General features: G+C 40.6%; 1 protein-coding gene and 1 pseudogene across 1 annotated transcript in view; both read right to left on the bottom strand.

The window, feature by feature from the left end:
• The window catches only part of NKD2 (NKD inhibitor of WNT signaling pathway 2), a 112,257-nt gene that overhangs the window by 20,852 nt on the left and 63,483 nt on the right, over positions 1 to 27,922 (bottom strand).
• On the bottom strand, positions 19,240 to 27,353 carry LOC122737055 (annotated as a pseudogene).

The raw sequence follows: 27,922 nt of genomic DNA, 5'->3' as shown, positions 1-27,922 counted from the left end.
ACCACAGGTTATGCTCTATTTTCAGCTGATTTGGGGGAGCCAATATTTTCAATACTCAGAACTATGATCAATCTTTAATGATTTTTTTTCTTTTTTTCTTTTTTCTTTTGCAGGGTAATGGGGGTTAAGTGACTTGCCCAGGGTCACACAGCTAGTAAGTGTCAAGTGTCTGAGGCTGGATTTGAACTCAGCTACTCCTGAATCCAGGGCCGGTGCTTTATCCACTGAGCCACCTAGCTGCCCCCAATCTTTAATGATTAAGGATGAATTGGCTAAGATGTGGGATCCTTCAATCATTCCTCTGTACCATCAAATAGAATATAGTTTCAGCTCTAATGTCGCACCATTCAAGAAATGTTCAGTGTGGTCCCAATCTTGAGTATGTATAAATTACTTTATCACCAGGTAACACGAGACTTGAAATATTCACATCTTTTTTTTTTTTTTTTTTTAGTGAGGCAATTGGGGTTAAGTGACTTGCCCAGGGTCACACAGCTAGTAAGTGTTAAGTGTCTGAGGCTGGATTTGAACTCAGGTACTCCTGACTCCAGGGCCAGTGCTCTATCCACTGCGCCATCTAGCTGCCCCCATTCACATCTTTTAACAATGGTAACTTAAAACATAGAAATTTTTCATGTTTTGAAAAATTATCATAAATTAAGAAACAGTTTGAGAATTGAAAAAGCAGGAAAGATTTTATCTGGATTAACCAAAAGGTAAATGGATTCCAATCAGTCAACTGACACACATTTATTAAGTGTCTAGGATGTTCTAGTTACTTGGTGCTAGGGTTCACCTTTCATACTAGCTTGGTTGTTGAAAGCTTATTATTATTATTACTAACACTATTATTATTATTAATTATTGATAGTAATAAGGAGAAGCAACAGGAATTTATTGAGAGCTAGCCTTGAAGACAAAGACCTAGTTTCAACTCCTGACTATGACACATACAGTCCATGTGACCTTGGGAAAATGTTAACCAATCTGTGCTATAAGCAACTCTCATGCTTGGATGCAGAGAAAGTGATCATCTGCATTGGTAGCAAGAATATCCTTACCTAGAGTTCTCCTACGCCAATGAAAACACATCTGGCTTCCTCCTATTCCTTATAATCATTTATGACTAAAAGTTTAATGTTGCAATGCGTATATTGGCTTTGTAAAATTGTGATGTTTGCTATTAAGAAAAATATCAAGAAAATAGAAAATTCTTGTTTTAGTTAGGTATAACAATTTAAATGGCTTTTTTTTTGCAGGGGAGTGATGGTTTTTGTAAAATTGGCAAAATATCATCAATATACCCATGATCAATTACTGAACTGGAGATGTTTTACTCCCAATGCTTCAAATGGTTTCACAAATAAAACAAACAAACTATTGTTCGGTTTTCTAATGTGTTGTAGATGCAAAATTAATCTTGAGGGGAAAAAAGGGGGACCATAAAGAATTAGTGATTTTAAAATGCACAGTCTGTTCCTTCTAAAAATTATATCTGCATCTATCTCAATACGTGAAGAACATGTATTGAGGTTATTTGACAAATAACCAGAATGTCCTTTTTTGTTGAAAACAATTAAATTTAGTCTTGAATAGCGATTTAAATTGTGATTTAAACGAAACCCAACCTAGTTCCAATAAATCTGCCCTTCTCCTGATCGAAGGCTGTTTTTATTCAATATAAGGGGCCAAGAACTTTAATTACAATTTATTAAATCGTCTGTAGATCATTTACATCTGGCTGCGTTGGCCACACTAAAACAGATGTGATGCAGTGGCTCAAACTTCAACAGTTATTTCCTAAGTACTAAGATCCCTGGGTCTCCAAAGGCTCCAGGCACCGGTAACTATTGAGAGACACAGCCGTTTTTTCCCATTGGCTGGCTTTCCCCTTTTCATGATCAAAGCCAGACTGACTCTGGAAACTGTCCCTGTTTAAAAAAAAAAATGCTTGGATGATCAAAGTTCAGTCTTTCACATTATTCTCAGCATGTTAGCAGTTCTCATACAGGCAAAGTGCTATTATTCCTATATTTACCACCTCCCACAGCACAAAGAACTCAGCTATCTTCTCCTCAGGCTCCCAATAAAAGAACATTGGAGGTGGGGGTGGGATGAGGCTATATAAACTGTGTCCAGTGTTACTCTAATTCACATTTATAGCAGATTTGGGCTAAGTACAAACCATTGTTTCCTGGATCCTCGTACCAAGGCTTAATTCTTTACATATTCTGACTCAAGTTTGGAATATAAATTACATTTCCCAATAACAGCTAACAATTGCTGCCTTTATAACTAGAAAAAAATCCCTTATAATAAAAGCTATATTCCACACAGAATGAAAGTGTTCCAGTCCTTTTAACAGGAAACCATCCCAAAGGAGTTCTGTGGATTTTTACATTGATGTTTGAATCAGTTGGGGGGTTGGGGCAGGGGGTGGGAATCAACAATCCTCAAAGATCCTACGTCTGATGAATTAAAACATTGAAAATAAAAGTCTAATGTCTTATTCAAGGCTCTTTCCAGGCTTTAGGCGATCCCAAACTCTAATTTGGCTATAGAATTTAAACAAAAAAAAAAATTCAGTTTAATGCATGTCATTGTAAAGGAGTGGACAATGGTGGGATGGTGATAACTATTTCTTGACCAGGGAATTTTCTTCTAAAAGGGGAGGAGGAGAATGCCGCCAAGTCAAGCCTGGAGAGGTTAGCTAGAGACTGCTCTTTATTTTCCTCTTCTTTCAGGCATCTTGCTCAGTGCTTTGTAGTATAGAGCTGACTGGCACCAGAAGACTCTTCCCTTGTAAAGCCTGTTTACTATTACTGAGACAATAGTGGCCTTTGACACTGAAGTGTGACCCTATGGGATCTCCTGTTTACAAGGAGGCTCTGAAAGAGTTTCAAAGTAAATATTTTCCAAGTGCTCTACTGAGCAGGGACCATTAGGATGCCTTACCTCATTTTAAATAAGATTAGAGAAGTCCCAAATCTCCCACATAGCATGTGGGTATTGGCTGAGCTATTAATAGGTACAAATTATTATTAAATACTTATGTTGTGCTAATCCTAGTGATTTGGGGGCACACTTTCCAATTGTTTGGAGAGTAGCTTAATCTCTCGTGGGGCCACGATTCATTTTCCACTCATAATTGCCAGCTTTCTTCAAAGTGCAGGCTCCTAGGTGGCCAAGTTACCGGATTCTGCTAGGTTCTTTTCCGGTAGCATTTTCTCCAATCCGGTTTTCCTTGGCGTCATTTTGTTATTTCTATAAAAAAGGTGAGGTTACCTTCCATCTGTCCTGCCAATATCTTGTACATACTCAATGATTTATATGTTGTTTACCTCATCAGAATATAAGTTCTTTGAGGTCAGGGTTGGTTTGTTTGTTTTGCGGGGTGAATGAGGGTTAAGTGACTTGCCCAGGGTCACACAGCTAGTGTCAAGTGTCTGAGGTCACATTTGAACTCAGGTCCTTCTGAATCCAGGGCTGGCGCTTTATCCACTGCGCCACCTAGCTGCCCCCCAGAGATTGTTTTTACCTGTCTTGGTATACCCACTCCTTAGCACAGTTCTTGGTACAAAGTTAGCACTTAATAAATAGTTATTTATTAACTAAATGACTGCTCTCCAGGAGAATCTTTACAAAGCAAATGCATTCCTAGGATGCTAGGCACTGGTCATTTTGGATTCTAGGGTGACTGAGAATCTCCAATCAATCCCTCCCCCTAGGAGGTTTGCACCTAGGAAAGGTGCAAACAATGCAGATTTCTTACTCCACAGGGTTCTGGGCGCAAATCTGATTGTCCCCTAAGAGGATCAGTCCCTCAGCTGCTCTCTTGCTGGTCTGAGACCCAGTAATCATCAATTGCAGGTCAATTCAAATGTTGACATTTTACAAATAATGTTAAAGAGATACTAATTTGATTTAATTAATGTACATCTGGCTCTAGATATCCATCCACAGCTGTCCATAACAAAGTCAGAGAACAGTGATATGTTCCATAATTTTCATAGGACATTATATAGCAACCACCTACTCTCACCTAACTTCTGACCCATGTAGAGTCATACTGCTAAGGCCAAAGATGTTACCAACTCTTCTCTTCAAGGTCTTGAAAGGAAAGTAGAGATGTGAGAGGGAAACCTGGGGCCAGGCAAAGAGGAGGATGACAGTGAGTGGTTCAAGAAGTCAAAACCAGGAGTCAAAATGAAGGTCTTCAATACATAAGGGGGTCAAAAGACTTGCACGCTGGTAACAATCATATAAAATACTCCAAATTCATAACAATGTGAATCAAAACAACTCCTAGGTTTCGCCTTATACCTGATAAGTTATTTGTTTTTTTGGGTGGGGCAATGGGGGTTAAGTGACTTGCCCAAGGTCACACAGCTAGTAAGTGTCAAGTGTCTGAGGCTGGATTTGAACTCAGGAACTCCTGAATCCAGGGCCAGTGCTTTATCCACTGCGCCACCTAGCCGCCCCTACCTGACAAGTTATTAAAGATGGAAACAGTCATTGTTGAAGGGGTGGTGGACAAAAGGCATACTAATGCATTGTTGATGTATCTGTGAATTGGGCCAAATGTTCTGAAAAGCAATTGTACTTAAGCTAAGAAAGTGACTAAATGTCCATACTCTTTGACCCAGAGATTCCAGGGTTGGGTATATACTCTAAGAAGGTCAATGATAAGAAGAAAGGCCCCATATAGACCAAATATTTACAGAAAATTTTTTGAAGTAGCAAAGAATTGGAAACATAGTAGATGTCCAATGATTAGGAAATGGACAAACAAACTATGGTATATAAATGAAATAGAATACTATTATGCAATAATAAACAGCTATTATGAACACAGAAGCATGGGAAGACTTATATGAACTGATTCAAAATAAAGGAAGTAGAACCAGGAAAACAATACACTGGATAACTACAACACTGTAAATAAGCAAAAGCAAAATGAACAAACAAAAATTAAAACTCAATGCTGTGAAAGTATAATGACCAAGTCATTTTTTTCAGTTGTGTCTGACTCTTTGTGAGGTGTTTTTGGGCTTTTCTTGGCAAAGATACTGAAGGGGTTTGCTATTTCCTTCTCCAGCTCATTCTCTAGATGGGGAAACTGAGGCAAATGGGGTGAAGTGACTTGCCCAGGGTCATACAGCTTTTAATCATCTGAAGCTAGATTTGAAGTCAGGACTGAACTCTGAACTCCTGACTGACTTTGGGTTCTGAGCTCTATCCACTGTACCACCTAACTGCCCAATGATAATAACCATAATAATGACCAAGCTTGGCCTTAAAGAAGAGATATGAGAAGGCAGCTAACTCCCCTCCCCCCATTTTTTTTTTTTTGTAGAAGTAGAAGACTATGGATCTGGAACAAGACATATAATATCTCATTGAAAAATTTTTTTTCCTTTAGTTTTTCTGAACAATTTTTCTCTTTTAATTTTTTTGGTAACTCTCTGGGAAGGGAAGGGCATATACATTGGGAAGTGTAGGTGGTGTAAAAATAAAATATATAATTAAAAATTCATTTTAAAAAAGGCATAAAGGTCTGTTGCCTCCCAGTCTACTGTTACTTTTGTTTCCACTTTTCCTGATTCTGTCTTTTTGCTAAAAGAGATATTCATATTGTCAGATCTTGAGTTAAGGGGAAGTATGTATATATTTGCTCTCTGTGTTTATGTATGTGTCTGGGGTGGGGGAGGAGGGGGGAAACGGGGAACTGCCGTGGGAATGAACACACTCCTAAATATCTTGAGGCCAAATAAATGGTGGCACGAAATCTCTGATAAGTTGGAGTATAGTAACATGTAAGCCAAGAATTGGTTAACCATTTTCATGATTATTCATGAAAAGAACTTTCTAAATTTAAAAAAAATTTTTTTCTAACTTGCTAAATACAGCAATAAAATTAATAGCCTTATTAAAACCTCTATTCATACACTACTACTTGATGCAATTATAAATTAACCATTTCTTTTCTATCTACAATAACTAAACAAAGAGTAATATGCATTGGATGGCCACTGTCTGACAACCTTGCCTGGATAATCTGGCTCTTTCTTTTGGGATATATTGGCAAACTCTAAAGAGGCAGGCTGAGGCTGGAAGGAGCTGATCCTACTGTTTCTTATTCCTATCTCATGCCTTCTAGAGCAGCTCATGACATGAAAGGAATTGATCTAAGCCTCTAAAGTGGAGACTCCTTTCCATGATGAGGGTCAAGATCCACAATCCCTTCACTCACGTTTCAAGCTGAACACAGGAATTCTAGACTGGTTTTTAGCAACGAGTGGCTTAGCCAAGAGTCTCTTATTTTTTTTTTCCTCACTGACACTGCTGGATGTGGCCTGATGCCCACAGTCATATACCTATGCAGCATAGGGAAAACAATGGGAGGTGTTGGACAGAGAGAGGTAGAAGAATGCAAAAATGTCCACCATAGGGGATGGGAGAAGGAAGGAACAATCAGAGAGATAGAAGAAAAACCAGGGGGAAAGTAGTGTCATGGAACCCAAAGGAGGAGACAGTATCAAGAAGAAATGGAGGTAGCTGACCATGATACACAGACAGACAGACAGACAGATAGATGATAGCTAGGTAGGTAGATCAGATAGAAAGATGATAGATTGATAGAAAGGTAGATAGATTAGCTAGACGATAGATGATAGGTATATAGATGATGGATTGATAAATAGATGGTTGACAGATAGATTGAAGGATAGAACATTTCTAGAGAACTGCTAAGTTCTGGGAATAGAAATACCAACCAAAAGAAATAAAGTCTCTGACTTCAAGGTGCTTACATTCTAATGAGAGGGAAGGGAAGCTAACACATACAAATACTGAAACTGAGAACAGTTTTTAGTAGAGTATTGGGGAAGGGAGGAAACATCAGAATTCAGGAGGTTGAAGAAGGAGTGGACATGGAAGAAGCAGAAGCAGCAAACGTAGAATGTGGACTAATCTTTTAAAAGTTTAAGAGGAGAGAGATTAGACGGTAGCTTTAAGGTGGTAGCAGCTATTGGTAAAAGGCTGTTTTTAGGCTAGGGAGACCTGAACATGTTTCTAGGAAGAGAGAGAAATAGGCAGCAGGAATGGAAAGACTGGAGATGAAAAAGAGGAGCTTGGAGAAAGACATGGGATTTCTTATTCTTTCTTTTTTTTTTGGTCTTTTTTTTTTTTTGTGGGGCAATGAGGGTTAAGTGACTTGCCCAGGGTCACACAGCTAGTAAGTGTCAAGTGTCTGAGGTCAGATTTGAACTCAGGTCCTCCTGAATTCTGGGCTGGTGCTCTATCCACTGTGCCACCTAGCTGCCCCCCAAGACATGGGATTTCAAGGGCACAGGTAGAGGTGCTAAGTTTGGTGAAGAGGATGGTCACTTTGTCTTCTGAAACTGGTGTAAGATGAAAGGACAGAAGAAGCAGTTTTCGAGGTGTAGAAGCGGGGGTGGGGGGGGGAACTCCGGAATGGAAGCCTTAATCCTTTTAGGAAAGCAGGAGGTGAAGTCACATGCTGGGGGGTGGGGGGTGGGGAGGATAGGTGCAGAATTGGGATCTCGAAGAGAGAGAAGACTTGGAATAGTTGCTGTGGGGAGTCAATTAGAGATAACAGCAGTAGAGAAGAATCAGTTGTATTTATTTTTCATGCTTAGTAAATGCTTGGTTAGACTTGGCATTATTTCCTGACTTCTCCATCATACTATGCCTTGCCCATCTAGTCTTCTCATTCAATATCCAAGAGGAAGTTACTGCTCTGCAACCAGACTTTGAGTTTAGAAACCTGGGTATACTTGACCAATATCTCCCTCCATCCTTCAAACTCTACCCCCACCTCTTAACTAACTTCTGCTGCCTTCACTCCTTAATCTTTATTTTGCTTTGACTGATCTCACCCTCCATTCAATCTCTCTCTCTTTTTTGAGGCAATTGGGGTTAAATGACTTGCTCAGGGTCACACAGCTAGTTAAGTGTCTGAGGCTGGATTTGAACACAGGTCTCCCTCACTCTAAGACCAGTGCTCTATCCACTGTGCCACCTAGCTGCCCCCATTCAAATCCTAGAGTGACTTTTTAAAAAAAATTACTGTAATTTGACAGTTATTTGAGAGTGGCAAGACATAGTGGCTAGAGTGCTAGTCTGGAAAACCAAGGGTCAAAAATCACCTTAGATACTTCCTAGCTGTGTGGCCATTTAACCTCTCTGAGCTAATGGCTGGCCACACTCTAAGACTATAACTTCATGGACAGATTATGATCCGAGTTGGTAGAAGAGGCTCTCACAACAATGAGAACACAACCGTCTTTGTTGCTATTTCTTCTGTCTTGAATTGATATTTAACCTTACATTATACTTGGGTCTGGATTCCCAAACAAAGCTGTAAGCTTGCTGAAAGCCAGGCTTTTGTCTTATTTTTTGGGGGGAGATTGTCCCTCATGTTTTGTATGTAGTTGGTGTTAAGTTCATTCTTTCTTCTTAAACCTGCTTCCAACTTCACAATTTCTTTCACAGGCCCTACCACCCTTCACCCTCTCCCACAGTCCAAAGCCTGACTTTCTCTTTGGCTCTTTCCAATCCCTCACCATTCATTGATCTTCTCTACCTATCATCTCTGGAATCCATCCTCTCTGCTCTGTTCTCACTGCTGCTGTGCTAAGACAGGCCTTTGCTACGCCTTTGCCTAGACTACTGCAATAGCCAGCTAACAAAGTCATCTGCCTCTAGTCTGTCCTCCCCTCCCATCCTTCTCCAGGTAATACCAGAAAAATCTTCCATGTATACACCTTTGCTCAGACATCTCCCACTGTTCTTTACAGCCTCACAAGTTAAGGCCAAAGTCCTTTGTCTAATGGTCAAGACCCTATAAGATCTGTTGTCTTCCTGGCTATCAAGCCTTATCTCACATTGTTCCTTTCCTGGCAACCTGAACTACTTCCTGTGCCCGACATACCCTGGGTCCTCTCTCCATGCCTTTGTTTACCCCCTTCCCTGGCTCTGGGACTGTCCTCCCCTTCCCCTATTTACCAACTTAATTCCCACCTGCCTTATAGAGTGAAACTCAAATCTTTCCTCCATGAAAGTCCTTCTTCTCAATAATGAACTTCTTGTCTCCTATCTCACATAGTATTTTGTTAGAAATCTTTCTCATGCACTCATCATTGGACACAATGTGTTATAGTTACCTGCGTATCTTATTTCATCATAAAACTATAAACTCTCATAAGGACAGAGGTTGTGTCTTCTATACACTTTGTTTTTCCACTAGTGCCAGAGACACTGCTCTATCACACACAAGAGGTGTTTAAGTGGTTAACTGATGGTTGAAAGGAAGATATGGGAATGCCTAGGGCAGGTTATTCTCTTTTTGTCACAACTCGGTGAAGGAAAGAAGGTAGGTATAACTGTAGGACAGAAGTGATGATTGAGTTGACGATTTCAGTGGGATAGGGAATTTTCTCTTCCAAAGCAGGCTAGCACCTTTCCCCCCACAATCAATTAATCAATAAAGATTTATTAAATGCCTACTATGTGCCAGGCACAGGGCTAAGCTCTGGGCAAAAAAAAAAGAGCATAAAACAGTTGCTGCCCTCAATGAGCTTACAGTCCGCTGGGGGGAACAACACAAGCAAATATATACAAAGCAAGCTATATACAGGATAAATAAGAAATAATTAACAGAGGGAAGGTACTGGTTGAGAAATAATTACCAGAGGGAAGAGAGGTTGGGGAAAGTTTCCTGTTGAAGGTGGAATTTTAGTTGGGACTTAAAAGAATCCAGGGAGGTAAGTAGGAGTTGAGAAGGGAGAGTGTTCCAGGCATGGGCAACAGCCAGAGAAAATGTTTGGAGCTGAGGGATGGAGTGTCTTGTTTGTAGAACAGCCAAGAGGCCAGTGTCACTGGATTGAAAAGTAAGCGTTGAGGAGTAAGGCATAAGAAAAGCAGAAAGTAAGAGTGGGCTAGGTTATGAAAGCCTTTGAATACCAAACAGAACATTTTGTATTGCTTCTGGAGGCAAGAAGAGCCACTGGAGTTTAGTGAGTGGAGGGAGTGACATGGCTGCACCTGTACTTTAGGGAAATCAGTTTGGTGGCTGAATAGAGAATAGACTGGAGTGGATAGAGACTTGAGGCAGGCAGAGCCACCAGCAGGCTATTCCAATAGTCCACGTGTCAGATGAAGGGGGCCTGCACTAGAGTGGTGGCAGTGTTGGAGGAAAGAAGGGCCTGTGTTCAAGAGATGTTGTAAAGGTGAGGTTGATGGGCCTGGGCAACAGCTTGAATATGGAGGTGGGGTGTGAGAGATAATAAGAAGTCCAGGATGACCGCTAGGTTGAGATGCTGGGGAACTGGGAAGGTGCTATTGACCTCTACCGTAATAGAGAAGTGGCAGGAGAGGAGGGCTTGGGGGAAAGATAATGAGTTCTGTTTTGGATATACTGAATTTAAGATGTCTCCTGGACATCCAGGTTGTGATGTCTAAAAAGCAGTTGGAGAGGCAAGATTGATAGTTAGCAGAGAGATTGAGGCAGGACAGGTAGATTTGAGAATCATCTGCATTGTTTAATTGTTCTCAATCATGTCCAACTCTTCGTGACCTCATTTAGGGTTTTCTTGGTGAAGATATTGGAATAGTTTGCCATTTCCTTCTCCAGCTCATTTTATAGATGAGGAAAGTGAGGCAAACAGGGTGAAGTGACTTGCCTAGGGTCACACAGCTAGTAAGTGTCTGAGGCCAGATCTGAACTCAGGAAAATGAGTTTTCCTCACTTCAGACCCAGAATTCTATCCACTGTGCCATGTAGCTGCCCTACTTCAGTATCAAGATGGTAATTAAATCTCTGGGAGCTGAAGAGCTTACCAAGTGAAGTAGTATAGAGAGAGAAGAGAAGAGGACCCTGGACAGAACCCGGAGGGGACACCTTAGGGACAGTTAGAGGGCCTGATCTGGAAGAAGGTCCAGTAAAGGAGACAGAGAAAAAGCAGTTGGATAGGTAAGAGGAGTCTTAGATAGTTACCTAAAGCTCTGAGTGGATAAGTGCTTTGCCCATAGCCCCACACAAACAGTACATGTCAAAGATGAGACTTGAACTCAGGTCTTCCTAGTTTGGAGACCAGCTCTCTATGCCCTCTACCATGCTGCCTCTATAAAGAACCTAGTGTGTGTGTGTGTGTGTGTGTGTGAGTGTGTGTATGCATACATGCCTTGCACTTGTGTAGTTTGACCCCTCCCCCAAACCCCCCAAAATTAAGATTTTATTTTCAGCCGGATGTGAAGGTTGATAGGAAGTAACCCATTCATTCATTTCCTGACTGGGAATTTTCTTTGGTGTATGCGTGTGTATACGCACACACTATATATATATATATATATATCTGCATACATATACACTCATACACATGTACATACATGTTTGTATATTATACATATACCTGCAGTTCTGTCTACATATCTATATCTACATCTAAAAGTGGGTGAGGACTATAAGGAAGAGAGGTTAAATGATTTAGTATTACAGTATTTGGAGTTGGAAGGATCCTTAGAGATCATCCAGTCCAACTCTCTCACTTTGTGAATGAGGAAACTGAGGTTCAGAGAAGTGGTGACTTGCTGAAACACCCCCAGGTAGTGAGTGACAGGGCCATAGCCTGTGTTCTTGCTCCTCTTACTGTAGCTGCTTAAGGTTAAACAGCCAACTGAGACACAGCTGGAATCCAGGTCTCCAGACACCTAACCTTTGGCTCTCTTACAAATCCTATTTGCGCGTATTAACGTCACCAAGACTTGTTTTGCCCAATCCTACAATAAAGAAATGTAGGTGGAGTTTGGCAAAAGCAGCAGAATTCGAACTGAGTTTTGTTGGAAAAGAAAAAAAAATCACAACAAATCCTGATGAGCCCCTCGAGTGAACAAAATCAGGATTATATTTCCACCCATAGTGTGATGCTTCCAGGTCCTGCTCTTTACTTTGTGTGTGTGTGTTTCTGGCTGTATCTCATAGCACAGGGGACTTGGCCCAAGCTGGGAGACCATCTCTCACACAGCAGGGCTGTGTGCTCTGAAGAAGGTCTCTGGAATGTGGAACAAATCCCTCCAGCTTTATCAGCTATCGCGTGCACACCATGAGCGTGCTGGATGGGCCAGAATCTTGGAATGGAGTGTTAAGAATTCACAGCGATCGCCAGAAACAGGGTGAACATCCTGTTTGAACTGTGAAACTCCTTTCCCACACGACTCTTGGCGGCCTGTGATATGGATTTGCTCTGTTTTCTTTGCGTTATCCTGTGGTCACTAGGTTTTGCCTAATAGGCAATGTGAGTCTGGATTGAATGTGCAGAGATTTTATGCCCCACTTTAAAGCCACAGAGAGAAGAAAATCTGGTTTGGAAGCCCCTCTGTACATGAGCTCTGTTAGCGGGACTGAAATGGCCCCACCGTCTTCCAGTGGAGATGCTCATTTTCAGTTTTCATTTTATTCAGTTGAACAATTTCCCTTGGAGTTGCTTCAGCTAGGGAACATCTGTTTCATTTGAGCATTGTTTATATTATTTGACTGATGATGATATAGAAATGAGGCTAAATATACATGTTAACACATTGGAAACCAAACAGGTGGGTCAGCAAGTTTCTAAAAAAAAGTTTTGTCTCATGCCTGAGCTCATTGGCAAAATTGAGAAAGGCATCGGCAGCCTTCCAATCGGTGATGACTCCTTGCCCTTCCTCCTTTCCCTTTAATGTTTACATTCTTTTAGGTTGTTCTCTCAAGAAAGGAATCATTTTTTTGGCTGTACTGTGCTTCTTAAGAAGTTTCTTGAAACAAAAATCTGTGGAAACAGTTCTTTTTGTTTGGTACAAGGGGTTTTGTGGATTCCAAGGAAAACAGACCACCCTTAGAACACTGGAATGTGTTTGCACAAAGATTACCGATGAACCTAGCCTTGAGAATACCTAATATATGTGAATATACATATTTTTCAAAATAAAGGAATTAGGGAATGACTGTTGGCATTACATAAAAAGGATTCTTTCTTTTAGGGATCCTTTAAATGAGGAGCTGTCCCATGGCACTTGAAATAGGATTTTTATTTTTTCAGACCTTTGAAGAAAGGATTCTTCACCCTTTTTTTGTGGCTGTCCTGGTGTCCCTTAGCACCCTGGAGAAACTTATGGACCCCTTCTGACAATGATGCTGTTAAACGCATAAAATAAAATCCTCAGAATTTAAAAGGAAATCGATTATACACTGAAATACAGCTATCAAAAATAATTTAAAAACAAGTTCACAGACCGTAGGTTAAGAACCCCTGCTTTGAAGGATTGCTCCATAAAGTGAGGTCCATTTGCACTTGCTTGGTTTGACCCTTCTCTAGAAACTTATCTGGTTTCCAACAGGATGCAGAGGTTCTTAACAAGAAATCCATTCATTTATTGCTTGACTCTGGGCATTTTCCCAGGCTGTTCCCCTCATGCCTGGAATGCTCTTCCTGCTCATCTCTTCCTCCTGTCTTCCTTCAAGTCCCATCTAAAATCCCAGCTTCTACAGGAAGCCTTCCTCAAACCCTTCCTAATTCTAGCACCTCTGATGGTTATTTCCTATTGGTCCTGTATATAGCTTATTTTATATAGGTGTTTGCATGCTGTCTCTTCCACTAGATTATGAGTCCCTTGAGGAAACGCAGGTATTGAACTAACTTCCTTGAGGAACTGTCCTTTGCCTTTTCTTTCGCCTTTCTTTGCATCTTAGGTGCTTAGTACAGTACATAGCACATAGTAGGTACTCAATAAATGTATGTGGTCTAAGCAATTTCTTTCAGAAAACTTAGTGCGTACACACACACACACACACACACACACACACACGCACACACATATATATATGTAATTTTTTTTTTCCAGGGTCACACAGCTAGTAAGTGTCAAGTGTCTGAGGCTGGATTTGAACTCAGGTCCTCCTGAATCCAGGGCTGGTGCTTTATCCATTGTGCCACCTAGCTGCCCCAATGCATATGTTTTTGAAGATTAATCAGTCTTATTCCAGAGAATATGCATAGCATAGTCAGTGGACAATGAGTATACCAACTTGGCTGCAGGGGAAAATTCACCTAGGGGTGTTTGGAAAAGAAGGTTGAAGCCCAATTGGGTAGGGCCATAAAAAACCTGAATAAGAAGTTAAGCTTTGTCTTGAAGAAAGCAGAGATAAATCAAATATCATTTCTTTTATGTTGATGAAAACTTCTGGGACCAGCAATTCAAAATTAAACACTTTGTACTAATAATTGGGAAGTCAGGCAACAAGTATCTATTGGGTGTCTACTATGTGTTAGGCATTGTACTAAGTTTGGGGGCCACAAAGATTAAAAAAAAAGGCATAGCTTTGAGAAGCTGACATTTCATCCACAAACATTAAATAAGCGCTTGCAAGAGGTTACAATGGGGCCCATGAGATACAAGGAAGCATAAGAACAACTTCTTGTCCTCTTTGGAGGAACAGCACCTATGCTAAATTGTTTGGGATACAGACCACCCATTGTCCTAAAATGAAATCCCTTTGGAAAAAAATATAGCTCAGCTTTAGGCACTACATAAAAATATAGCCCAGATTTAGGATTTACATAAAAAAGAGAGTTCAGATTTAGGATTTATACATGGCCTATATTTGGCCTCTAGGTGACACAGTATATAGATGTCCCCAGCCTGGAATCAGGAAGATGAATCTTTCTGAATTCAAATCTTGCCTCAGATGCTTACTATCTGGGTGACTATCTGGGCAAGTCGCTTAACCCTGGTTGCCTCAGTTTCCTCATTTGTAAAATGAGCTGGAGAAGGAAATGACAAACCACTCTAGTTATCTCTGCCAAATGGGATCATGAAGAGTCGGACATGATAGAAATGAATGAACGGTGAAAACATGGCCTATATTGAAACAGTATAGTCTCTAAGATGCAAATGCTTAGAGGAAGATTTCTACAAAGGAGGTGAAACCTGAGCTGTACCTTAAAGGCTGGGTGAAATTAATTAAAGTAAATAGAGGGAGCAGAGAAGGGATGTTCCCAGGTGAAGGGGATATGGCATAGCATGACCTGCGGGAAATTTAATTCAACAGTTTATATTAAACACCTACTGTATACAAGGCATTATGTGAGGCCCTTATGATATTGGGACAAAATGAAATAGTTCTTGCCCATAATCATTTCACGTGATAAACTTATAAAAGTAATAAGGACTTATAAACTTATAAGGAAAGAACAGCTAGAGAACCCCAGGCAGCAGAAGATATCCTGGAAGTGGGGGTGGCCAAACAATGTCAAAAGGGGCAAAAGATGGTCTGGGAAGATTAAAACTGAGAAAAGGTCACTGGACATCCATGGAGGATACCGATCTTGGGTAACCTTAGAAAGAGCATCTTCAATGTAGTGGTGGGGTGGAAGCCAGACCACAAGAAGTTGAGAAATGAGTAGGAGAAGAAGTGAAGGCAGTGAGTGGCTTCTTTTATGGTTTGGCTATGAAAGGAAGAAGAGAAGTAATCAGAGACCCTGAGGGCCTGGCAGGACCAAGTGATGAGCCTTCAAGATTAGAGAAAACCTAGAGGGGCAAAGTGGTAGAGAGTGATGAACTAGGAGTCAGGAAGACATAGGTTGAAATCCTACATCAGTCACTTCTTACTAGCTATAAGACCCTGGGCAAATACCTGTAATGATTGGAATGACGCCACCTGCTGGAGAGTTACTGTAGGAAAGCTCCACCATGAGGAAAAGGCGTCTGAGAGCAAGCCATGTGGCTTTCCCTGGCTCAGGAAGTTTGCTTGTGGGTACTGTCAATCAAACCTACCAGCCAATTAGCTTGGAGCTGTATGTGCGTGTGGATGGGGGGGGGTGTTCCCAGTTTCACAGGAGGCTTTTGGGAGAAAGGAGGAAACATTGGGTCTTTTTTGTTGCTGACCTTGCCATGGCAGGTCGGATGATGGGGTCTCTTAGAAATAGATTTTTACCTTTTCTCTCTGATCCCAATGCTCTTTAATAAATACTTTAACACTTAAATACTCTTTCTAAAGCTTATAATTTGTTGGTGACCACTCATTAGATATTTTAGACAGACTAGGATTTTAGCCCCTTACAGGTCTGGAATTTTAGCCCCTTTCATACCTCAACATCTCTTGTTCTCAGTTTCCTTGTTTGCCAAATGAGGGAGGTGGACTTGTGTGGTTTCTAAGGTCCCTTCATATTCTAAATCTCTGATGCTATGACCTACTCATGTATTTTAGGCATTGGAGGAGAAGCCGGTATATAAAGAGAGTTTACAGATGAGTGAGATTGAAAGATAGTTCTCATAGCTGATCAGATGGGGTGGGATCAAGAGTATAGGTAGAGAGACTGGCAAGGAGAAGGGCCCCCTCTTTGTCAGGGATCGGAGGCTGGAGTGCTAGAAAAGATGTTGGGACAGATATTGACGTCTCTAAATATGAGGCAAGTGTTGGGGTGGAGAGGAAAGCCATTATATCTAGGGAATTCCTTTTCAGGCACCCTTCCAGTTCTCATACTATACAATTCTTATTACACCAGTTTGGTTATAGTATAAGGTTCATTCAGGTGAATTTAGAAAAGCAAAAATGGGGCCAAATTGTAAAGGACCTTGACTGCTGAATTAAAGAGCTCTTGGACTTCATACTGAGGTCAGTAAAGAAGGTTCCTGTGGGGCAGCTAGGTGGCATAGTGGATAGAGCACCGGCTCTGGATTCAGGAGGACCTGAGTTCAAATCTGACCTCAGACACTTACTAGCTGTGTGACCCTGGGCAGGTCACTTAACCCCAATTGCCTCACCCCCCCCCCCCAAAAAAAGGTTCCTGAGCAACATAATTAATCTGCAGGTTCTTTCTGGCACCAATAGGCATTATCCATTACTTGCTGAAGACTGATCTACATACATACAATTTCTGGAAGATCCTAGGTTTCAAGAAAACTCTCTATGTTTTTCCTAAAACCCAGCTAGCACAGCAAATCACGTTTCCTGTGTGTCCAGGTGAATACCTAAAGATACCTTTTCTCCTTTTAATACACATGAAAAGGAATTTTCCAAAATTCTATAGAAGATACTTATAGGGTACTCCATATGAATGAGTTCTAAGCCTGAGCTGATCTGTTTCAGATACTGTCACAATTTGGGGCTGACATTAGCTATGGGAGCTCTGAGTGAGCACTTTCTTTTACATTCACATCTAACTCATCACCATATTTGGCAAGTGGCTTGATTTTTCAGTATTCTTTTGGAATTCATTTAGCATCTCTAGTTTCATTTTTTTGTTTGTTTTTGGTGAGGCAATTGGGGTTAAGTGACTTGCCCATGATCACACAGCCAATAAGTGTTAAGTGTCTGAGGATGGATTTGAACTCAGGTCCTCCTGACCCCAGGGCCGGTACTCTATCCACTGTGTCACCTAGCTGCCCCTCTGGTTTCATTTTGATAGTGCAAAGTTTATTTCAAAATAAAGGTTTGTTTTCTCATGGAATTCTGAGGGTTTTGCATGTATGTAAAAAATTTGGAGTTTTGGTGTTTTGTTTTTTTTCCCTGATGACAAGTAGCATCATTTTTTATACTGATAACCCAATGGAAAAGACTTTGTTTATACGTAAGAAAAATCTGTCAATCGTTTGACTTTGTTGTTTGAAAGTTAAAGCTGCTCGGTTTGTGTGAGCTGACTTGTTCAGAATACTTGAGAAATGTTGCCTTCTGATTGTCGGGCTGTCAGATTTTTGGAGATTTTTATCTTCATGTTCATACCCAACAACCTGATAGCTGTGATTGGAATTCCCTATTTCCTGTCAGTTGCTTTTGGGAACCAACACATGTAATTGTTCCTTGCCCTCCCTATCCTCCACTTAATGTGAGTGGTAAGGAAGATAATGTATAGTAATTATAAAAAGAAAACAAAATACTGGAAAACCTCCAGCATGAATTGAACGATATATTCCATAAATAAAGAATAGATTTAATAGATGAATATAAAGCGGTAGCCTGGCACAGTGGATTCAGTTCAAGTCATTTTTCAGTTTTGTCCAACTCTTCATGGCCCCATTTTGGTTTTTTCTTTTTGCCGGGCAATGAGGGTTAAGTGACTTACCCAAGGTCACACAGCTAGTAAGTGTCAAATGTCTGAGGCTGGATTTAAACTCAAGTCCTCCTGAATCCAGGGCTGGTGCTTTTCCACTGTGCCACCTAGCTGCCCTCCATTTTGGGTTATCTTGACAAATATACTGGAGTGGTTTGCCATTTCCTTCTCTAGCTCATTTTCCAGATGGGGAAACTGAGGGTTAAGTGACTTTCCCAATGCAGCTAGTAATTGCCTGAAGCCATATTTAACTCAGAAAGATGAATCTCCCTACCTCTAGGACTAGTACTTTATCCATTCTACCACCTGGCTGCCCCTGGCATGGTAGATATGGTGGTGGAATTGGAGTCAGGAAGACCTGGGTTCAAATTGTGCCTCTGACACTTACTAGCTGTGTGACTTCGGGCAAGTCATGTAACCTCTGCCTCAGTTTCTTTATCTGTAAAATGAAGATATTGGACAAGATGGCCTTTAAGGTCCCGTCTAACTTCACATCTATGGGCCCTGAGCCATTTGGATAAATCAGGTGACATTTCAATAATTGAATATGTATATTTGTTATGAAATCTATCAGAGCAAAGAACAAAGAATAAGCAGTGTGCTCATTTGTAATAGTTCTCATTAATTCAGACTGAAAAGGATGTGTTGCTGCTAATGAAGCCAAAGCACCCAATAGGGTGGAGTGTACTGAGAATTCTACAAGTTTCCAGCTGCAGCAGCTCCTAGGATTCGTGGTCCTATCAACCCAGAAGTCTCTCTCCCATCATATTTTAGGATAAAATATCAGGGAAAGGTGAGAGGGCAGGGGTATGTAAATAAATACACTAGTTCTCTCCTTGAAAAATATATAAATCAAACCATATTTCTAGCACTTCAGGGGCAGTATGACATTTAAAAGAATCTTAGGGTGAATTTTTTTTTTATAAAGTAAAAAGTCCTTTTGTAATGGAAATAAACATTCCTTGATTTATCTTTTTTTTTTTTTGTAAGCTGAGACTTCATGGTATAAGTGTAAAAGTTCTTGGTTTAGGACTCAGAAGATCTGGGTTTGTTTTTTTTTTAAGATAAGAAATCAAGATTTCTTTTCCTTCAAGAATCGTTTCCTTCTCTATTAGAGCACCTGGGGTAAAATTTAGGACCACTCTGTGGTAGTCCCCACCCACTCAGTGGCCTGAGCAGTAGGAGTTGCAGACCAGTCTTCGGTAGCAGGCTGAGCACTCCAGTCTTCAGTAGGGAACTGCTGAATGGGCACAGATGGCACCTGCACTCCCTCAGACCAATCAGTCACCTCTGGTTGAGCAGCAATGAATTCTGGGGCAGGGGCAGTCCATTCACCCTGAAATTCCTCCTTTATCACTGCCTTCTCAGCTGTGGCCTGCTCTTCCATCTCAATCTCCTCTGGATCTCTGTAGAAGTGAAGATCAGGCATCACTTCCCACGGGTGTTCACATGACACCATCGTACCACGCATACATAGGACGTAGGCCAGCATCCGCCACATCAGACCCACGGAGTGAGCTCCCTTGTTCTTACATGGAATGCCAATGTTCACATATCGAAGTGGAGAATCTGTGTTGCACAATGCAATGGTTAGGAGGTTAACATATGATGCTTCAGTCAGAGGCTGGTGATCCATCTGAGGATCAGTGACCACCAAGAGTCAAGGTTCCCTGAAAGCTGCCTGAATCTGGTTAGTGAAGGTGCCCAGGGTGAAGCATCCAATAATAGGTGTAGTGCCAGTGGCAGCAGCAAATTCCAGAACAGTTCGCTGGCCAGAGATGACACTAACATCAGCAGGATTTTCAATGGCGACAATGGCACAAGCAGCGGGCAGAAGCTTTTCCCAAGTTATCTTCAAATGAATGATGTAGATGCCGTCATTCTTCCTTTTGTAGATGTACTGTTCCATCTGGAAATCCAAATTAGGGCCACCCGAATGGGTTCCTGCAGCAAGAAATTTGAGGGCATCCTCCTCCTTCATCTGCAAGAAATCCAGGGCTCCGGACAATGTGGAAATTTCCCTTTAAAGTTACGACAGAAACCGAGGACAACGCCGTATGGATCCCCCTTCTGTGTAGAGCGGAAAGTAGATCTGGGTCCTAATGTTGGTTTTGTCAATAACTGTGTGACCATAGACAAATCTCTTAACCTTTTTGGTCTGGTTTCCTTATCCCTACAATGAAGGGTCCAGATTGGAAGGAAACAGGGGTTTCCACAATCTCTAGGGGATTCGCCTCATTCTTTGATTGTAAAAGCAGATTTTGTAATATGAAGCAAGACACCATGGTGTTTACTCAGCAATTATTTCTTATTTTCCTGAATCGAGATGATTTTGTAAAGGTTTATTTAAACAATCAGATAAGGTAGAAAAGCAGTCACAAATTTCCTTCTTTTATTAAACTTCCACTACATCCTAAAATGAACAAATCAGTAAAATGCTATTTTCCTAGAAAGTACCTTGAACTTTCTAAGTTTTGAACTTTGAAACTTTTGAAGTACTTGTAGGTATGTGAAACAAACTTTAGCCTCTAGTCTATGGGTATTGGCAGCTAGGTGGCTCAGTGGAGAGAGTGCTGGGCCGGGAGTCAGATAGGAAGACTTCCATTTCTTTGAACTCCAATTTCTCATTACCCTTCGTTTGCTCATCTCCTTTGCTTATATGACATTCCACCTGGTTTTATGGCTATTTCTGTACATATCTGGACAGAAACTATGGCTTTTGTATTCCTAGAACCTTGAGCGGTGCCTCGAATATGACAGAAATGTTCAAATGTTCAGTTAGAAATGTTTGTTGAACTGTATAGAAATAGCTAGCTTTGTGGAACACCAGGGGACACTTTCTAAACGGATCTCAAGAAATTTTCAAAGCAAACTGTTAATTCAAATTAATATTTACCATGTATGCAGTAATTCCTCCGCCATACCAGGCCTGCTATTTATTAGCTGTGTAACCTTGAACCAAGCTCTTTGCCTCCCTCAACCCCACCTATAAAATATGGAGGCTGCTGAGATGGCCGCTAAAGTGACTTCTGGCTTGAAATCTCAGGATCTGATATCTGATTAACAGGCACTTTTGTACATCTCTGGTATCATTATAATTGATGTTTACAGTGATCTGGAGGGGCTGTGTATCCTGAAACAACTTCTTAATCATAAAGGAAAGAAAAGGAATTAGGTTCACTATGGCTTTGGTGTTGGGTGTATTTTAATCCTCTGAAAATTGATAATCCATTTATGGCGTGTGAGGCATGAATGCAAAATAATGAGACTAATTTGTTAACAAACAGAAGAGAACTCACACACTCAAAAGGATGTTGTCTTTTCAATAGGCGAGGTTGTGTTTTGTAAGGGGAAGAACACTGGATTTAGTATACCTAGCCTCTCTGAGCCTCGGTTTCCACATTTGTAAAATAAGGAGAATGACGCTCACACCACATATTTGTGAGATTTCCTTAATAGGCTCTGCCACTGTTCAAAATGCTTTTTAAAATCCTCTTGGGAGGAATGTATTAAAAGCTAGATCGCAAACCCCATGGCTATATGCAATGGCTTGCAAGTCGTCTCCCCAATTGGACTGTGAGCTCCTTGAGAATAGGGACTAGTTTTTGCCTTTCTTTCTTTGTATGCCCAGCTTTTAGCAGAGCGCCTGGCATGTGGTAGGCAATACTAATAGCATTAACAAATTAGATAAATACTAAAAGCATTAATACATACTAACTGATATAAGAAAACCAGGCTCATTACCTTATGCTCATACTTTGTATGTGACCAAAAATAGGAATGTTGAGCAACACTCATCACTCCCTTCACTCAGCAGACCTGATTCTGAAGGCCTTTTAATCATTTCCAAAAATCAAAACCACTCTCCAAAAAAATGAGGATTTGGCACTGGCGAGGCTATTCCAAATAGCATCGCCTTTGGCTTGGAAGCCAGTTCTCAAAGAGGAAGTTTTAAAAATGCTTTTAGTGGTAACAGCCTCATTGGAATAAAGACATCATTCCCCCCAGGAAAACTCATTTGGAAGTATACATTTAATTCCAGAATTACTTACTATGTTCCGACTACGGGCAAAGTGCTGAAGAAAGTATGAAGATAAATAAGAGATGGTTGTTTACCCTCAAGCTGCTTATATTCTCATAAGGAAGTTCTGCTATGGTCGTTTAAAAAAATCACTCCGATTACTTTTATGGCTTCATAAAAATCTTGTACACTAAAGCTTCCTAATTTCTTTTCTTTTTTTTTCCTGTGAAAGGCATCATGAAAGCTTGGGAATCATCATGAACTTTTTGCAGAAATATCAAGTTTTGAAGTTTTGTTTGGTTTTTTGGTTTTGTTTTGTTTTGTTTTGTTTTGTTTTTTGTGGGGCAATGGGGGTTAAGTGACTTGCCCAGGGTCACACAACTAGTAAGTGTCAAGTGTCTGAGGCCGGATTTGAACTCAGGTCCTCCTGAATCCAGGGCCAGTGCTCTATCCACTGCGCCACCTAGCTGCCCCCAGTATCAAGTTTTGACTTCTCTATTACCATAATGTTCCTCTAGATCACTTACTCTCCCCATACGCCATTCACACTAGTACTACTCTAATACAGGTCCTCATGACCTTATTCAATGCATCTGTGATCTTTTTAACACAGTCATTCCCTTTAACAATCAAGAACACAGTTCATCCATGTCTGCCCATCCTTGGCTATGTCTTCCCATAAGCTTGCTACAGAGAGATTTACCCAACGTGCAGGTAACTTTCCTTGAAGTTTACAGATTTTTTTATCTTTTGAGGGAGGTTACCCATGGACCATTTAGGATTTATACCAGGTGTCTCACTGGGCACCTTTTTTTTGACTTGTATATTTTATTTACATTATCTTTCATACCATTGCTTATCTATGCCATTTTGCCTCATGCACACACCCATCATGTATTTCTCCACTGACCTTTGGGTGATCCCCAACTTCAGTTCTTTGGAGAAAATAGTAGTCTACAACTTGCAGCCAAATTGCATCACTGGAAGAATATTGTTTTTTAAAAAATTTTTATTTTAATTTTATTTTTTAATTAATTAATTAATTTTGTTGAGGCAATTGGGGTTAAGTGACTTGCTCAGAGTCACACAGCTAGTAAGTGTTAAGTGTCTGAGGTCGGATTTGAGCTCAGGTCCTCCTGAATCCAGGGCTGGTGCTCCAGCCACTGCGCCACCTAGCTGCCCCCTGGAAGAATATTGTTAAAAATTTGGGCCTTTACAGGCAGCTAGGTGGCACAGTGGCTAGAGCACCAGCCCTGAAGACATGAGGTTCTGAATGAAAATCCAGTCTCTCAGACATTTACTAGCCATGTGATCCTGGGCAAGTCACTTAACCCCAATTGCCTCCAGAAAGGAACCTAGTTTATTTCAATAGCCTCCTAGATGGTCTTCTAATACTCAAATCTAGATTCTATCTCTTCCAATATTGCTAGATTAATTTTTGAAAATTACCATTCTCTTCATGTCATTTTCCTTCTTAAAAACTGAAAATGATGTCCTCATCATATCATGTCCAACCTCCTTAACTTAAGGTATTGCATCATACTTAATATCTAAAGTTATCTCCTACTGCTTCTCAACAGCAAACTCTACTCTAACCAGGCAGGTCTCCTCATTATCACCTGTATATCTTCATTCTCCCCTTCTCATATTTGTTTACACTATATTCTGAGCCCGGAATTTGCTTTTCTCTTTCTGCCTAACCAAATCCTGTATAGTTTTCAAGGCCTGTCTCAAGTTTTGTCTCCTCTATGAAGTCTACCTTATAGTTCCAGTCCACATTGCTCTTGCCTCTTCCAGCTGTACACTTACACTGCACTTAGTTTCAATACAATATAATTAGCACATTAGCATATGCCACCCTGCCCTTTAATTTATGCTTTTGTGGTCAGGCAATGGATCTGAATTTCTTTTCATAGACTTCTTTCAAAGTCAGAGTTGGAAGGGAAGTTCATCTAGTACAGCAGTAGGAGTAAAGGCGCTTAAATTCTTATTTAACAAGTATTTAGTAGATACCTGCCTTGTATATAATTGACTGATTCAAGGCCTATGTGCAGAAAGTTAGCCAGCTGCCAAACATACAGGTGAGTTCCACCCATGTATAGCCTGGGAAAATCTTTATTTCTTAATGCAGTTAATTTAGAAATAAAACAAAAAAACACAAATCAATTAGTTAACTTTTTTTTTTTAAAGTGAGGCAATTGGGGGCAGCTAGGTGGCGCAGTGGATAGAGCATTGGCCCTGGAGTCAGGAGGACCTGAGTTCAAATCTGGCCTCAGACACTTAACACTTACTAGCTGTGTGACCCTGGGCAAATCACTTAACCCCAATTGCCTCACTTTTGTTTTTGTTGTTTTTTGTTGTTTTTTTTTTTAGTAAGAGAAAAATGGATGGATCTATCTTTCACAACTAAGGCTAGGGGAGAAAGACTTAGCTAAATAGCGACAGTAGAATGATAGTCATACTGATAAATGATGATGGAGCTGTGAATCGGTCCAACTATTCTGGAAAGCGATTCGGAATCATACTTAAAAAAAAGTGACCAAAATGGTTAGACTCTTTGACTGTGAGACACCACTGCTAAGTATCCAACCCAAAGAGGTCAAAGACAGAAAGTAAAGTGCTGTGTACACACACACATACACACACACACAGAAACCTATATATATACCTGTATACAATTATTTTTATTCAGCCATTTTCCCCTATTTTAAAAAATGCTGATGTTTTATATTTAAATCAAGTATCCATTTGGAATACAACATGTATAAGATGCTGGCTACACCTATTTTTTGTCAAACTTTTTCAGTTTTCCCAGTAGCTTTTGTCAAATAGAGAGTTCATACACAAGTTTATACACATACACACATACACACCACACACCCATTGTGTATACATATTTATATTCATATTCACAAAAGTACTTGTTTGAGTGGCAAATAAATAGAAACAAAGTAGGTCATTATTGACTGGGGAATGGCCAACCAAATGGTGGTATTTGTAATTAAATTTTACTGCACTAAAAGAAATGATGAACATGGATTCAAAGAAGCATAGGAAGATTTCTGTGAACTGGTGCCTAGTGATATAACTGGAGGTGGGGAAACTATGTACACAATGACTACAACAACGTAAATAGAAAGAGCATTTTAAAAAGAAGAAAGAAAGAGCATTAAAAACACACTGAATATGTCCATTACTGTAATAACAAAGTCTGGCCTTGAAGAAGTGTTGAGAAAATGTGCCTCCCTTTATTGCTGAGGTAGGAGACTAGGAGTGTGGAATATTACACATACTAACAGATACAGCTGACAGATGCAATGTTTGATTTTGCTTAACTGCTTTTTCCTCTTTCCCTTTGAAAATCTTTGTTAGAAGTAGGAAGTTGGGTGGGGTATTGGGGAAGGCAAGAGGAAAGCTATATTTGGAAATAAAAATTACCTAAAATCAGAAAGCATCCTTAAAAACAATTCATTTCATTGAATTCTAAGTCCTTAATCAAGCTCTTTGTATCTGAGCAGGTCCTCTGTGGTATTGTGCTTGTGGTTCAATCATTTTAGAGTACAGGCCATGACATATTAGTGAATAATAAGAGACCAGTCCACAGAAGACCCTTAAGAGTCCTTCTGTCACCCTTTAACAACAGTACTAGAGGGCTTTTTTTTTAATTATGCCAAAGAGATAAATTATTAATCAGCTCTGAAAAAGGTGCCCCCAGCTAGAGCAGAAGTGAGGAAAATGGTGACCCTCTCCTTTGCCTTCAATGGAGACTTTCCTGGCTGGATGGTGATGACAAGTGTATGGTGATGGATGGTTCTAAAATTATGAACAGCTTCCTGTGCCTAGCAGGCTGATCTGGTGGCTCCAAATGAGGCGTGCTTCATTGAAAGTGCCCATGTCTCCCCCAAAGTGCTCTTTCTTCAAGAGAACTCCAACTGTGGTAGACAGAGTAAAAACATTACTGGGGGCTCTTGGGGGGGGAACTGCTTCCCCCAGTTCTATTTCCTTTTCCTTCTTTTATTATATCATCTATATATAATCAGTTGAATTCCTTCTATGTATCAGGACAGAGAGAAGGAGGAGCTGGTCTTGGGATATTTACAAGGTGTTAATAAAACAAACAAACAAAAACCTTCCCTTTCAGTAATATCTTTATTTTAATTGCCATAAATCTCACTATGAATATTCAAACGGAAAAACGTTTATTAAGTAGTTGCTATGTGCTAAAGGAGGCAGCTAGGTGGCTCAGTGGATGGAGCCTTGGGCCAGGAGTCAGGAAGACTTGAGTTTAAATCCAGCCTCTGACAGGCACTAGCTGTGTGACCCTGGATACATCACTTAAGCCGGTTTGTTTAATCCACTGGAGAAGGAAATGACAAGCCACTCCAGTATCTTTGCTAAGAAAATCCCATGGGCAATATTGGCACGATGGTCCACAAAGAGTTGAATACAACTGAATGACTGAACAACTTGTATTAAATGCCAAGGATATGAAAAGAAAGGTTAGACTGTCTCCATTCTTAAGGAACTGAGATTTAACTAAGGGGATAAAGCTCAGTGTTGCCTTGGGCAAATCATTTAACCTGTCTGTACCACTTTCCTTATCAGTAAAATGGGAAGGCTGGATTCAGTGATTTCTAAGGTTCTTCTAGCTCTAAATCTATGATCCTAGAAACCAATATAGAGTCTATGACATAAAAGGAAGGAAAGCTGGAATAGGAAGAAAGGGAGAGGGAACATGTAGGAAAGAGCAACCAGGCTGCTCCAGTGTTACCCTTGGTTTCCTTGAATTAAAAGAACAGTTTTAGTAAAGGATGCCCATAACTCACATGGAGTGAACAGGACTTTGCCTCAGGATTTGCCCCAGTAGATGCAAGCTTCTCATGGGTAAGGACTTCAGTTTTTTGCCTTTGTATCCCAGCACCCAGCACAGGGCCTGGTACGTAACAGGTGCTTAATAACTGCTTGTTGATTGACTTATTGATTGATATAGAGGTTCTCATCTGGGAAGGAGGGTGGTAGGTCTTCTCTACAGTGACTACCACCACTTCTGTTGGCCCATATTATGTACAATAAGTCAGAGTTATCTCCCCTAACCCTTGGGTCCCATCACTATCAGGCTCCTTCTTCAAGAACCCCCTTCCAGTTAACTGCCCCTCTTCTCCTGGCAGGACAACTGCACCAATGGTCTGACTATCCCATGCCTTGCCACTTTCCTCTACTTCCATTACCCCCCAACTGTTTTTGCTCTTAGTGGAGAAGATATTCTTGGTTATAGCCCTATAATAAAGAGGTGGTAAAGCTGATAGATTGCTGGGCTTGGAGACAGGAAGACTCACCTTCCTGAGCTGAAATCTGGCCTCAGACACTTACTAGCTGTATTACCCTGGACAAGTCACTTAACCCTGTTTGCCTCAGTTTCCTCATCTGTAAAATAAGATGAAGAAGGAAATGCAAACCACTCCAGTATCTTTGCCAAAACAACTCCAAATGGGGTCATGAAGAATAGGACATGACTGAAACAACAAAATAACAAAAACAAAGAAAACACTGGAAGAAATATATTTCAGGGACCTGAGAGAAATGAAGACCTGTGACAGGGTTGGTTAACTTGTTTGGGTGATTTTCCAACTGCAGTTAGTTTCCAGCTGAGTTTTATTGAAGAAACAGTAATTAGAGAGCAGGCCCCAAACGACTAATGGCACACATATTTTCCCTAGTGAACACAAGTCTACTTGACTGACAATCACATTTATTAAACCAAAAGTAGGAATTCACCTTTCTTGTCAAACTGAGT

Source organism: Dromiciops gliroides, chromosome 1 (genome assembly GCF_019393635.1).
Source record: "Dromiciops gliroides isolate mDroGli1 chromosome 1, mDroGli1.pri, whole genome shotgun sequence".
NCBI lineage: Eukaryota > Metazoa > Chordata > Mammalia > Microbiotheria > Microbiotheriidae > Dromiciops > Dromiciops gliroides.
Note: the sequence above shows the minus strand (reverse complement) of the source record. Positions and strands in the feature narration are given on the sequence as shown.